At 32.5% G+C, this 15,022-nt stretch overlaps 1 non-coding gene across 1 annotated transcript; it reads right to left on the reverse strand.

The window, feature by feature from the left end:
* Positions 1–12,938: 12,938 nt before the first annotated feature.
* Positions 12,939–13,012, reverse strand: TRNAT-AGU (transfer RNA threonine (anticodon AGU)). The gene has a single exon. It is a non-coding gene; the product is annotated as a tRNA-Thr (tRNA).
* Between the last annotated feature and the right edge of the window lie 2,010 nt (positions 13,013–15,022).

Below are 15,022 nucleotides of genomic sequence, written 5' to 3' on the forward strand. Positions count from 1 at the left end.
TGTAATAATGTACTGAACCGGTTTTACTTGGTAAAAGAAAAATATATATTTTCTTATCTACAGTTTGTTGTACGGTGTTACACTATACATGTAACAGTATAACTGACGTCACGGAAGTTGTTAGTAAAATAGTATAATTTAGACAATTGAAATTACTAACAATATACGTTTCGATTTCTAAAATGTAGTTAATCGATATTTTGAAAATATAAATAACTGTTTAACTGTGTCTTAATCGCATTGTTACAATTACAAGAAAGAGGTATTACACCATGTCAAGTAAACATAATTTCATAACTGGACGTTAACTTGGTTTCTAGGTCACGGCCAGTACGTGTTTAAAATTACATTAATGTTGTCATGACAACTAAAATGTTATAACGTTTCTTTAATTGACAAGTTTAGGACAGATGATATTTAACGTAACACAGATAACTTAGTTTTACTAAATTGTGCTTTCACGTTTTGTTTTAACAATCATTAATTGCTGAACTAATTGTTTGATTTGTTCATAAAACTCAACTAAAATGAGTCTCGTTGAAAGTTGAAGAAGCAGTTAGATGTCTCTATCAGCTTTATAGTAACGAATCAAAACACGTGTGACAAAGATGTTTAACAGGTCTTCGTAATTGTCTTTCAAAATCTTTAAAAGAAATGTTGAAAACGAAAGTACCAATCATCACAAGACTTTTATTAATGTGTTTATCACACTGAACTGGTTATATACTTTTACCATGTTGTGTTACATCAGACTAAAAACGTTCTGTCTATACAGTCAACACACATATTACAAACACTTACTGTTAATGTTTCTGTGTGTTATGTTCAGTTTAATATTATACATATGTGACTTGGAAAAGTGTACATTATATTAAAAGACAACAACTTTAAGCCTACTTTAAAAAACATGAGATGATTTTCCTCTAACCAGACGAAGGTGTTTCACCAGTAGCTTCTGACCGATATTACTGAGGAGATAAGAAATATCTATACAGACAGAAAGATATTTAAATATCTCTTGAGAAACTCGGGATAATTTAAAATATGTGATAATTTCGAATGTCTGAACGCTGATAATAAGGAAAGTTTCAATGTATAGCACGTGACTATAAAGTAGTGTCTGAAATCCAGCAGGTATTGATAGCATAGTTAACAATAGTTCTGTTTATAGCTTTAAGTATAACAAATGTATCAGTATAGATCCTTTAAATAACTATGTCGGATACTCTAAAGTTTGTTTGTTTGTTGAAATTATGCACAAAGCTACACAGTAGATTATTTATGTTCTTCCAACCTCGGGTATCGAAACCTAGTTTTCGCGGTGTGAGTCTGCCCACATACTGCGGAGGGTGCACTTAAAAGTAATTTCTTCACAAATACTTTCATAAAATAAGTTTTAAAACTGTTGGTTGTTGTCAGGTACAACATTTTTATGGGTAGTTTGTATGTAATAACAAACGGATGAAAGTGATACCAATACTACTTGTATCACTTACGTGTTAGGACCTGTAATGGCCTGGTGGTCACAGTGATCCTATTGCAATCTCTTAAAGTAATGTTCTATTTTACTATTCAGTTAGAGTAGTTCAAGAGTTGGTTGTAAATTGTGTTGAGTATGTGACCTCCTTTATTCACTTCTAATATAGGGATAACTTATCATTTTAACTTTGTCATCACCACAACAACACAATACTATTGTATTAAATATAAGATTATTTACCATACATGTAGGAGTGTCTTTACTGTAACTCAAGGTCAGTAAAAGGCAGAGATAATTTGTTCAATGCTTCATGAGATAGTTTCTACTGAATATTTGTTTCATCTTACAAATCCTGCATGCTACTCAAAGATAAATTTGAGAATACCATACCACTAGGAATCTCAGAACTGCTGGTATGGGTATTAACACTTTTATTGGTAAGGAGAAAACAATGTTGCGACCTACCAAGGTCATCTTCAGGTTGACCGAAACGTTGTTCTTTTTTATCAGCAAAGTGTTAACACCCAAACAGGCGTTCTGAGATACATTTTAATTTCAAGTGGGTTTCTCGTGATCAAGGACCATACCGCTATAGTTAGGGTTATCTTACCTGTATTATAGTTTTGACCAACAGGACTACAGCTAATCTTAACCAATCAATAGCTTTGACCAACTAACGTATGTTCACCTGTGTTTTGGCACTGTACAATTAACTGCCTTCACAAACTGTCTTCTATTGTGACCATGTAATTACCTGTACTATAATTTTACCTAAAGGACTACTCCATGAACTTGAAGCTTTAAAGCATGATATCAACACCTAAACTGGAAACAGCCAAGAGAGCTCATTGAGTTTTTCTGTAAACAAACAAATCTACTTGTCGATAATATACTTTGAATCAACTAGTTTATACGATAGATTTTATGACTGGTTTAAATTGTAAAATTAACTTAGCTGTTTATACTGTACGATTACTCGACTGTTCATACTATACAATTAACGGAATGTTAAACTTTAAGAAATTTATCAAATTATTCACATAATACGACAAGAACTGTCTCTGCTTGTTAGGTTTAGCTAACTGTAGACTGATTGCCACTTTTTCTCTTACAAGTACAAAAGAAATGCTTGAACAGTATTTGTTGACTTGAGCCTGCTCTGTTACACGTCCGAATCAAGGTTACCTTACGTCATGTAAAGAAACCGTAGAAAACGAGACACAAAGTCAGTCCACCACGTGATCAGAACTTCTATGGTGTTTTGTTTTCCTTTTTGTAGTTAAGTGGAAAGCTAAACACTGGTCTGTCTATGCAGTGACTACGATGAATATATAAAACCTGTTCTTACAACATAAGATTTCAAGAGAAGTGACAAAGACCTGTAACGTTATCCTGATAAAGAATGAACAAATACACGTTAACAATCACGAAACTTACGGTATTACCACTAAAGAAAGCCAATATTTGATGTTACTAGTCAGGTAAATGAAAAATTCGTGTAGTAACGAAAACATTTACAAAAACACAGAGTGTGATAAAGACAGACATAAATGACAGAATGTTAAATATACCAACTTTCAAAGAGATATAAATCGCCTTTAAACAACATAATAACACAAAGTTATCTAACAGAATTACTCTTGTGTTTGAAAACAAGAACACAATTACTCTTGAAGATAACAGATATGATGTTATGAAAGTCTCATTGGTAAAATATGAAAAGGAACCGAAGTGGCAGCACATAGATTTGTTACAATAATCTGTAGAGAAATTAAATAGTCACTTGACCATGACGGGTTTAAATGTTATTATTTTCTATTTGTTTCCATCACAACCTCTAAAAGTGTTGACATGAAATCTTTTATGGATGTTGTTCCATTATATTTGTACCGACCTACATTTTAATGTTAAAGAATAATTTCCATTACTTTAAATCAACTTCTGTTTTAAATTCTTCTAATTTATCATTATCTTTAAAACCTAAGGCTATTAATATTCTCCTTCGTTTGAAAAATTCTTGTCAGAAACTTAAATTCAATATTAGATCCTATATCAAAGTTTACCGAATAACAGTAAGACAATAAACATTTTCTACAAACCTGAAAAAATTTTACAGACACACAGTTTGCTATTGTTTAATATTGCTTTCCGTTCCCGACACAACCCCGTAAATAAATTTCTTACACTGGTGGCTTTTTTGGATCGTAATAATTTCGAGGGCTATCTTGGTATAATAGCTTCACAAGGTTCTGTAACAGGTGGAGACTGGCAGTCTTTATCCAGACCTGTGAAAGTATAATATGATCATTCCCTCTTGAAGTAAGCACGTTTAATATAGTATATCTTAGGATACTAAACACTTCGCATAATAACTGTTTAATACACTATATTTACAGCAAGAGTTTTAAACACCACTTAACGTTCACAGGTAGGATGATTTTAGACGATTATTTTCACAAGTAGTTCTATTATATCAGACATTTTGTGCCACATAGCTTGACACTAAAATTCTAAAGTTCTATTAAAAACCCTAGCAATTAATTTGAAGTAATAAAAAATGAAATAAATAATTATCACCATGTGATATATTTTTCATGATCGTTACAAACAACTCCTACCTGTTGTTTCTGACAAGTTACACAGTGAACAACTATTGTTATCTCTATATCCATATTTCTTTTCACTTTCGAAAACTAACTAACATAGACTAAGTCATAACTAACCATGAACACTTTTGTATAAAACTTCTGTCACCAAGTGACATTGACAAGTAATCTAACCTTCACGTGATTTTCTGGAATTATGAAGCTCCGGGAAAACTATTATCTTTAACTTTCGTGCCAATGTCCTAAACCGGTTTTATTAACCTTAATACAAGAAAAACACACACTTATGAATAAATTAACAAGAAAAAAATAAAATAGCGTAAATAACAACAAGGGATTTTTCTCATGTCAGTTGCAGACACCTCTTGTAGAACTCGCAACAAAAATACAACCAAATCTGTGGCTACTAAAAAGTAAGAAAACAACCAATACTTTTTATATAATAATCTTTCTCGTTTTTTACTAAAAATATAAGTTTGTATCGTGAGTCTAAAGTTGAACAAGATCTCAAATCTCTCAAGAGATGACGGAGCTATGAGTTATACGTCTATACTTTTAAAGCTCAGAGTATTTCTTTAAATTCTCATGCCCAGAATAAAAAATTAGTGTTTCGAACTAATGGACGTTAACTTGGTTTCTAGGTGACGGCCAAACATTGTTTTCACATACATTAATGAAGCCATGATGATTAAAAAAAACTATTATATTTGTTTAATTCGTAAGTTATAGTTTACTTCAAAAACACTTTAGTGAATAATAATTTAATTTTTTTCAAAATGTACTTTCAGATTTAGCTTTAAAATTTGTTGACAGCTAATTTATTTATTTATAAAATTCTAGTAAAACAGGTTTCGTAAAGCATTGTACAAGTACCATATGCACCCTGGGTGTCAAGTGCTCTTTGACCTCTTTCTTTACTTATATGGTCATGCAGTGTTGGTCAGAGTGAGCTGACATTCTCCGACCCTTTGTCCATGTACTGGTTTACATTTACAGACATTCTCTTGCTCTACTAGTGGGAAGTATGTGGGTTTTTCTTTCCTTTCTTATATTATATGAATATTTTTCTCCCTTATTTATTTTTTGAGTTTAAAATATATCTTGATTGGAGAGAGGTGATTAAGGCTATCTTCATCATGTATGTTATTGTACTGTGTCTGTCTGGTTTGGTTGGTATGTTTGTGTATAAATTTAGATGATGTGGTTCTGGGAACTCTGTATACTGTTGTGAGGAATGTGTTTTGTATTGTCTGCAGCTTGGTTTGGATTATTTTGGTACTTACAGTTATCCAAGCTGAAACTGTATAGTTTATTATTGGTCTAATGTATGTTTTGTAAATTGTTAATATATTGTCTATTGATGCTCCACTGTTCTTACCAGTTAGACTCCTAGCATAGTTGGTTCTTCGCCAGATTTTACTTTTAATTTCACTTAGACGGCTAACCACACCTCCATGAGGGACACCAGCTTCTCCATACCTGATGAAGAGTACAAAGCTAACCACCCCTCCTTGAGGGACATCAGCTTCTCCATACATGATGAAGAGTACAGGGTTATCCGCCCTCCTTGAGGGACACCAGCTTCTCCATACATGATGAAGAGTACAGGGCTAACCACCGCTCCATGAGGGACACCAGCTTCTCCATACATGATGAAGAAAACAGGGCTAATCACCCCTCCATGAGGGACACCAGCTTCTTCATACATGATGAAGAGTACAGGTCTAACCACCCCTCCTTGAGGGACACCAGCTTCTCCATACATGATGAAGAGTAGACGGCTAACCACCCCTCCATGAGGGACACCAGCTTCTCCATACATGATGAAGAGTACAGGGCTAACCACCCCTTCTTGACGGACACCAGCTTCTCCATACATGATGAAGAGTAGACGGCTAACCACTCCTTCATGAGGGACTCCAGCTTCTCCATACATGATGAAGAGTACAAGGCTAACCACCCCTCCTTGAGGGACACCAGCTTCTCCATACATGATGAAGAGTACAGGGCTAACCACCCCTCCATGAGGGACACCAGCTTCTCCATACATGATGAAGAGTACAGGGCTAACCACCCCTTTTTGAGGGACACCAGCTTCTCCATACATGATGAAGAGTACAAGGCTAACCACCCCTCCTTGAGGGACACCAGCTTCTCCATACATGATAAAGAGTAGACGGCTATCCACCATTCCATGAGGGACACCAGCTTCTCCATACATGATGAAGAGTACAGGGCTAACCACCCCTTCATGAGGGACACCAGCTTCTGGGTAAAGTATTCAAGAATGGTTCTCTCTTCATTTACTGTGATTTCTAGAAAGTTGGACAGCTAGCAAATAACTCCACGCGGTAGTCACAGTTCATTCATTCGGAACCGTAGACCGCTGTGCCATACAGTGTCAAATACTTTTTTAATGTCAATAAAGAAGGCAACAGTACATTGTTTATTGTTAAAGCTGACTAATATCTCTACAGTTAATCTAACTAAGTAGTTTGTTGTTTGTTTAAATTTTCTGAATCCATTTTGTTCTTTTGGTAATTTTGATGTTATCTCAAAGAATGTGGAGAGTCTATTACTTATTATTATCTTAAGAATTCTAACTACACAGCTGGTCAGGCTGATTGGTCAGTAGCTATTAGTTTTATTGACTGGCTTTTCTACCTTATAAAACTTTAATATATTCGCATGCTTCCAAAAAAACTGGTATGTATCCAGAGGATAGAGATAAGTTGAAAAGTGCTTTCAGGTGGTCAAACTATTTCGGAGTGCCTTTTTCTAGGAAGAAGGCTTGTATTTCATCTTCACCTGGAGATTTGTTTTTATTGCTTCATGAAGTTCACGTGTAGATATTTCTTTCGTTAGGATCGTGCTTTCCTAGTTTGTTATGTTTCTTGGGAAAACTGGTTCAAATTGTTCTTTATTGTTTAGTCTATAGTTTGTGACTTTGTTATAAATATAAGTATTTATACTTGGATCAGTATGTATTTTAAAAGTATTACGTATTTGGTGTTTGAAAGCTTCGGTTTTTTCTTTATATTTGTATACTAATGTATTATTGTATTCAAGAGTAGGATATTTCATTGTGGCTGGATTGTCGTTGGTCAGTCGTCTAAGGTGTGTCCAGAATTTTTTCGAGTCAGTTTTATTGTTTAATTTTGAGCAACACTTATCACATTTATGATTTTTTCGTAACTTTATTTGTGCTCTTATGTGATTCCTTTATGTTGTTAATTTGTGTTTTGGTTTCTCTGTCTTTTGTTATTATCATATATCAACTTAAGACACTTCTTCCATTATTGTTTGTACAGTTGCATCCAAAGTTAATATTGTTCTGTTGAGATCTCCAATGACTATAGAGTTATGGTTGTGGGAAAATTGAGTAATGTTATGTCTAGTTACTTAAGTGGTGAACAGTATATTCCTGATATTGTCACTTTTGTTGTTTTTATTTACAGAATACCCTTAGTAACATGTTCGTTATTACTGCTCATACTGTGACTGATAGATCTGTTTTATACAGCATCATTATACCTCTGTTTTCATCGTTTCTGTTTATTCTGTCTTTCCTTATTGTTGTGTAATATGGTATTTTAAATCTATTGTTGTTATATATTAAAGTTTTGCTTACTATTATAATATGAGGGTTAGTCTCTTGTGTAAGGTCTCATATTTCATGGAACCTATTGCACACCTTGGATGTTGATATACACTACTGTGAACTTTATGTTGTCAGTAGGTATCCTGTAAGTGTTGTTGTTATGTGTGGTATATGAGATATAATCTGTTTTTACAGGATGTCGGCTATCCTATCAATACAGTTGATTGTTTGGTTTGGTTTTGTGTATTCTGTCATAAATTCTGAGATTATGTTTTTGATTATGTTAGTCAACAGGCTTGTTTTGTCAAGTGTGTTAGCGTTTGTTTCTGGGAGTGTGGTATTGTTTTCTTGTGATTTTTGGGTTTGTATTGAAGTTTTGTTTTCTTGTGATTTTTGTGTTTATATTGAGGTGTTGTTTTCTTGGGATTTTTGTGTTTGTATTGAGGGTTTGTTTTCTTTTGATTTTTGTGTTTGTATTGAGGTGTTGTTTTCTTGTGATTTTTTGTGTTTATATTGAGGTGTTGTTTTCTTGTGATTTTTTTGTGTTTATATTGAGGTGTTGTTTTCTTGTGATTTTCTATTTGTATTGAAGTTTTGTTTTCTTGTGATTTTTGTGTTTATATTGAAGTTTTGTTTTCTTTTGATTTTTGTGTTTGTATTAAAGTTTTGTTTTCTTGTGATTTTTGTGTTTATATTGAGGTGTTGTTTTCTTGTGATTTTTTGTGTTTGTATTGAAGTTTTGTTTTCTTGTGATTTTTGTGTTTGTATTGAAGTTTTTTTTCTTGTGATTTTTGTGTTTATATTGAGGTGTTGTTTTCTTGTGAATTTTTGTGTTTATATTGAGGTGTTGTTTTCTTGTGAGTTTTGTATTTGTATTGAAGTTTTGTTTTCTTGTGATTTTTTTGTTTGTATTGAACTTTTGTTTTCTTGTGATTTTTTTGTGTTTGTATTGAAGTTTTGTTTTCTTGTGATTTTTGTGTTTGTATTGAGGGTTTGTTTTCTTGTGATTTTTGTGTTTGTATTGAGGGTTTGTTTTCTTTTGATTTTTGTATTTGTATTGAAGTTTTGTTTTCTTGTGATTTTTGTGTTTATATTGAGGTGTTGTTTTCTTGTGATTTTTGTGTTTATATTGAGGTGTTGTTTTCTTGTGATTTTTGTATTTGTATTGAAGTTTTGTTTTCTTGTGATTTTTGTGTTTATATTGAGGGTTTGTTTTCTTGTGATTTTGTGTTTGTATTGAGGTGTTGTTTTCTTGTGATTTTGTGTTTGTATTGAGGTTTGTTTTCTTGTGATTTTTTGTGTTTGTATTGAGGTGTTGTTTTCTTGTGATTTTTGTTTTTATATTGAGGTGTTGTTTTCTTGTGATTTTGTGTTTATATTGAGGTGTTGTTTTCTTGTGATTTTTTGTATTTGTATTGAAGTTTTGTTTTCTTGTGATTTTTGTGTTTATATTGAAGTTTTGTTTTCTTGTGATTTTGTGTTTGTATTGAAGTTTGTTTTCTTGTGATTTTTGTGTTTGTATTGAGGTGTTGTTTTCTTGTGATTTTTGTGTTTATATTGAGGTGTTGTTTTCTTGTGATTTTTGTGTTTATATTGAGGTGTTGTTTTCTTGTGATTTTTGTGTTTATATTGAGGTGTTGTTTTCTTGTGATTTTTGTGTTTATATTGAGGTGTTGTTTTCTTGTGATTTTTTGTATTTGTATTGAAGTTTGTTTTCTTGTGATTTTTTGTGTTTATATTGATGTTTTGTTTTCTTGTGATTTATGTGTTTGTATTGAGGGTTTGTTTTCTTGTGATTTTTGTGTTTGTATTGAGGTGTTGTTTTCTTGTGATTTTTGTGTTTGTATTGAAGTTTTGTTTTCTTGTGATTTTGTGTTTGTATTGAGGTGTTGTTTTCTTGTGATTTTTGTGTTTGTATTGAGGGTTTGTTTTCTTGTGATTTTGTGTTTGTATTGAGGGTTTGTTTTCTTGTGATTTTTGTGTTTGTATTGAAGTTTTGTTTTCTTGTGATTTTGTGTTTTTTTGATGTTTTGTTTTCTTGTGATTTTGTGTTTGTATTGAAGTTTGTTTTCTGTTTTTTGTGTTTATATGAAGTTTTGTTTTCTTGTGATTTTTGTGTTTGTATTGAGGTGTTGTTTTCTTGTGATTTTTATGTTTGAATTGAAGTTTTGTTTTCTTGTGATTTTGTGTTTATATTGAGGTGTTGTTTTCTTGTGATTTTTGTATTTGTATTGAAGTTTTGTTTTCTTGTGATTTTTGTGTTTATATTGATGTTTTGTTTTCTTGTGATTTTTGTGTTTGTATTGAAGTTTTGTTTTCTTGTGATTTTTGTGTTTATATTGATGTTTTGTTTTCTTGTGATTTTTGTGTTTGTATTGAAGTTTTGTTTTCTTGTGATTTTTGTGTTTGTATTGAAGTTTTGTTTTCTTGTGATTTTGTGTTTGTATTGAGGTGTTGTTTTCTTGTGATTTTTGTGTTTGTATTGAGGGTTTGTTTTCTTGTGATTTTTGTGTTTGTATTGAGGTGTTGTTTTCTTGTGATTTTTGTGTTTGTATTGAAGTTTTGTTTTCTTGTGATTTTTGTGTTTGTATTGAGGTGTTGTTTTCTTGTGATTTTTGTGTTTGTATTGAGGGTTTGTTTTCTTGTGATTTTGTGTTTTGTATTGAGGGTTTGTTTTTCTTGTGATTTTGTGTTTGTATTGAAGTTTGTTTTCTTGTGATTTTTGTGTTTTTTTTCGATGTTTTGTTTTCTTGTGATTTTTGGTTTGTATTGAGTTTTGTTTTGATTTTTGTGTTTATATGAAGTTTTGTTTTCTTGTGATTTTGTGTTTGTATTGAGGTTGTTTTTTCTTGTGATTTTTTGTGTTTGTATTGAAGTTTGTTTTCTTGTGATTTTGTGTTTATATTGAGGTGTTGTTTTCTTGTGATTTTTGTATTTGTATTGAAGTTTTGTTTTCTTGTGATTTTTGTGTTTATATTGATGTTTTGTTTTCTTGTGATTTTTGTGTTTGTATTTAAGTTTTGTTTTCTTGTGATTTTTGTGTTTATATTGATGTTTTGTTTTCTTGTGATTTTTGTGTGTATTGAAGTATTTTTGTGTTTGTATTGAAGTTTTGTTTTCTTGTGATTTTTGTGTTTGTATTGAGGTGTTGTTTTCTTGTGATTTTTATGTTTGAATTGAAGTTTTGTTTTCTTGTGATTTTTGTGTTTATATTGAAGTGTTCTTTTCTTGTGATTTTTGTGTTTATATTGAGGTGTTCTTTTCTTGTGATTTTTGTGTTTGTATTGAAGTTTTGTTTTCTTGTGAATTTTGTGTTTGTATTAAAGTTTTGTTTTCTTGTGTAACATTACTTTGTTCCTGCTGTTTTTGTCTTTCGTTTCTTTTTAACATTTGTGCATAAGTTATTTTATATGGTAACACTGATACGAACTAATATCTATCCACCTTGGAAGAACAAAACTTGTATAATAACATGAAAAGAAAACAAAGACCACAGGTGTCGCTAGTTGCCAGACACAGAGATATTCGGCGATTTAATAAAATATCGATTATGATTTTTCTGGAGAGCTATTAAGGATTTGGGGCACTGGTAACTAGAATCGGGGCACGGGCATCACGTGCCAGTGTCTAACAAGATATTAGCTTATTGATATATTTCAAATTATTCTTAAAACCACAGAAAACACCAGAATGGTGTGGTTTGTTTTGAACAAGTGTGTTAAGGTGTTCCACTCGTAATCTGAGGGCCGCAGGTTCGAATCCTGGTCGCATCAATCATGTTCGCCCTTTCAGCCGTGGGGACGTTGATAAAAGAGTAGCCCAAGAGTTGTCGGTTGACTAGCTGCCTTCCCTCTAGTTTTACATCTGCTAGCGCAGATAGCCCTCGTGTAGCTTTGCGCGAAATTCAAAAATAAAGTTTTTGTGGTGAATTTTGTTTTTCCTTTTGGATGTAACAGTTGTAAAACCTTCTTGTACATTTGTGTCTGTCTCACTGTCTGTGTAGTTTACAATAGTATTGTTCTGAATGTTTACAGTTGTCCAAAGTGTTTCTGTTGTTAGTTGTGAGAGAAGCTCCCTCTACCACAGTATTAGATGTTTCTGCTACTTCTTTCTCGTTTTTTGCATTTTCAGACGAATTAGTAAGTTTTATTATTTTTTTTTTGGGCTTTTCGTCTTTTCTAACGTTATTTTATTTTGCTTTATCTACTGTGTTTAGATCTTTCGTTGTTACAGTACATAGAGCGAGCAGGGTGGAGTTTGTATCTCTGTTAAATATTTGGCCAACAACAAAACTAGACTTGTGCTTTTTTCGTCTTATTTCGGAGGCTTGAACAACTTCGAGAATTTTCTCGCGTGGCATCACGTATTTTTTTCCGCTCTATTATTTGAGAATTCTTTAGGTAGCTATCGGTGTAGTTTTGTTTGTTTTTGAATTTCGCGCAAAACTGGTTTTGGAACAATTATTACAAGTTTCGTACATGTTGTGTGTGGTCTTCACCAGACAGCGTGACATTCCATAAAGCCTGATGGTATCGGGTAGGCACTCAACTTATTACGGCAGGTAATTTGTTGTTAAAATGTGGCATTACTTTGATAAACCATAAGAAACATACTTTTTAAAAAAATTTTATCTATAAGACTTGAATGAGGTAATGAAATAAAATCGACCACAAAAATTTATACATTTTTAAAAATAAATAGTCAAGAAGTTTTTACATTGTTGTAAATTTTCTTTACATGAAAAATATCGTCATTTGTTTTTGTCTTCAGCCAAACTTGTTTCTTTTTCTATAAGTATGTTTTTTATATTTTCAGTTTTGAAAAATGTTTGTTTCTTGTGTTCAACTGAAAAATGTGGTTCACATTGTTTATTGAAATAGAACCGTTTCTTTTTAATAAGACGTACATTTTATGAACATAGCGCCGAATTCTTTGGAACAGACTCTGCACGGCCAGGTGGTTTAGACTTTCGACTCGTAATCTGAGGGTCGCGAGTTCGAATCCCTGTCGCATCAAATATGCTCGCTCTTTCAGCCATAGGAGCGTTATAATGTACGCCCAATCCCACTATTCGTTGTTTAAAGAACACCTAAAGAGTTTGCGCTGGGTAGAGATGACAAATTGCCTTCCCTCTAATGTTACGGTGTTAAATTAACGGACGGCGAGCCCAGATAGTCCTAGAGTACTTTCGCGCGAAATTCAAAAACAAACAATGTTCGAAACAATAAAGTAAATTTGATAAACTTTTTATAGGCACCGGCGAGAATCGAACTCGCGATCTCCTGTTTACTAGACAGGTGCTTTAACCAACTAAGCCACGACGCCATTAAGTGATGAACATTTTCTGAGTACTTTACTCCTGAAGCTGGTGTCCCTCAGGAAGGGGTGGTTAGCGCTATACTCTTCATCATGTATGTAAACAATATGCCACTGAGGGATCCAAATCATGGATTCTCTTCACAGTTCGCAGATGATGTGGCAGTCTGGAAAAGTGCCGCAACACCCACGATAGCAGCCACTAACATACAACCGCAACAAAATAGAATAAGTGAAATCTGTCAATAATATAGAATAAAAATAAACACAGCAAAAACACAGCTCGTAGTGTTTAGTAATTTTACAAAACACAAAAAAACAACAGCCACAATTATATATGAATGGCATTCTACTCCAGATTGCCCCATCGGCAAAATTTTTAGGTTTAACCTATTATTCTAAACTAACTTGGATCAATCATGTGAACGAAATTAAAAATAAAGTCTGGCGAAGAACTAACTATGCTAGGAGTCCAACTGGTAAAAACAGTGGAGCATCTACAGATAACGTTACTAAAAATCAATAAAACATATATTAGACCTGTAATAGATTATGCAGCTCCAGCATGGATAACTGTAAGTGATAAAATAATTAAAACTAAACTAGAAACAATCCAAAACACACTCCTCATAACTGCATACAGAGTTCCAAGAACTATACCACCTGCCAACCATACCAGATAGACTTCTACATATTACAATAATGTACTTTAATAAGAATTGGATGAAAAACGAATTACTATGCAAACTAGACAGGTACCTCATACACGATGAAGCTAGTCCTAAATATCTCTCCCCAGTTAACTTATATTTTAAATATAAAAATAAATAAAATGAAAAAATATAAACTTCAAATAATAATAATAATAAATATATAGTTTATTTATATATGTATTAAAAAATGCCACCAGCAAACCTGACATTCTGCTGACAGAATAAAATAACCACTGCATACGAACCACAATACATGGACATTGCCCTGAAAAGGATCAAATAATATTCAGTTCCACAGTTATAAATACCAATCCGTCAAGAACATAGGTACGGGGAGGAGAAAGAGGTCACAGAGAACCTGACCATCCAGGGTATGAACTTTTCTTACCCAAACACCGACGGCATTCTTCTTTGGAACAATGTGTAATTTTTCATCTTGAAAACTAATTGTTATAATTACCAAATTACCTTCTCAGTTTAATATTAAAGTTTCCTGACGTATCTAAGTTCTCAATTTGAAACAAGAAACTTTCAAGGTCTCTTTGACCAAAACCTGGAGAGACATTGTTTCTATCCCGTTGTAAAGTGAATAAACGAGCCTGTGTGAATTATCACAGAAAAAATAATATAATTATTTAAATATCTGGATTCAACCGTGATTACCAACAGTGTAACGAACATATGTATATATGTTTGACACGTTTTAATAATATATTTTACAACAAGTGGAGTGTATGCTGATTATTTATGGTTGAAATTTATCACCAACAAGTCACAGACACTTACAGCAAAGAATCCAGTCCACACATAAAACCTGACATATTTTTCCATATTTCTTATATATAGTTTAAAAGTTAAAGCTTATATTCAGTTAATATCTATAATTAGGGTATTCTAAAGATGTTATTTTCCTTGGTAGTTTTGTGATATGAAACATTTCCACCTCAAATATCTTGATATAAAGACTCGAAAACACTATGAAAAACTTCGTTAATGGATTTATATAAAAATAATAACATTATAACAGAACAACATTTTTGATATATCCGTTACTCTAGAACTGACGGAGACAAAATACGTATCAAGTTACTACGGGAACATGTATATTAAACTTCTCTACAAGTGACATTGTCCAGTTGTTCAACCTTCGTGTGACATTCCAGCCTTCAGTGACCTCTAAAAATCTAGAACTTTCATTTATATAATGATGGACTGAATTGGTTTGATTTGAATTTAAAAAAGAATTGTAGTTCCTTAACATAAATTACATGTGAGTATAGTTCAACTGAAGTTATTAATAAAGTAA

Source organism: Tachypleus tridentatus, chromosome 9, assembly GCF_004210375.1.
Source record: "Tachypleus tridentatus isolate NWPU-2018 chromosome 9, ASM421037v1, whole genome shotgun sequence".
Lineage (NCBI taxonomy): Eukaryota > Metazoa > Arthropoda > Merostomata > Xiphosura > Limulidae > Tachypleus > Tachypleus tridentatus.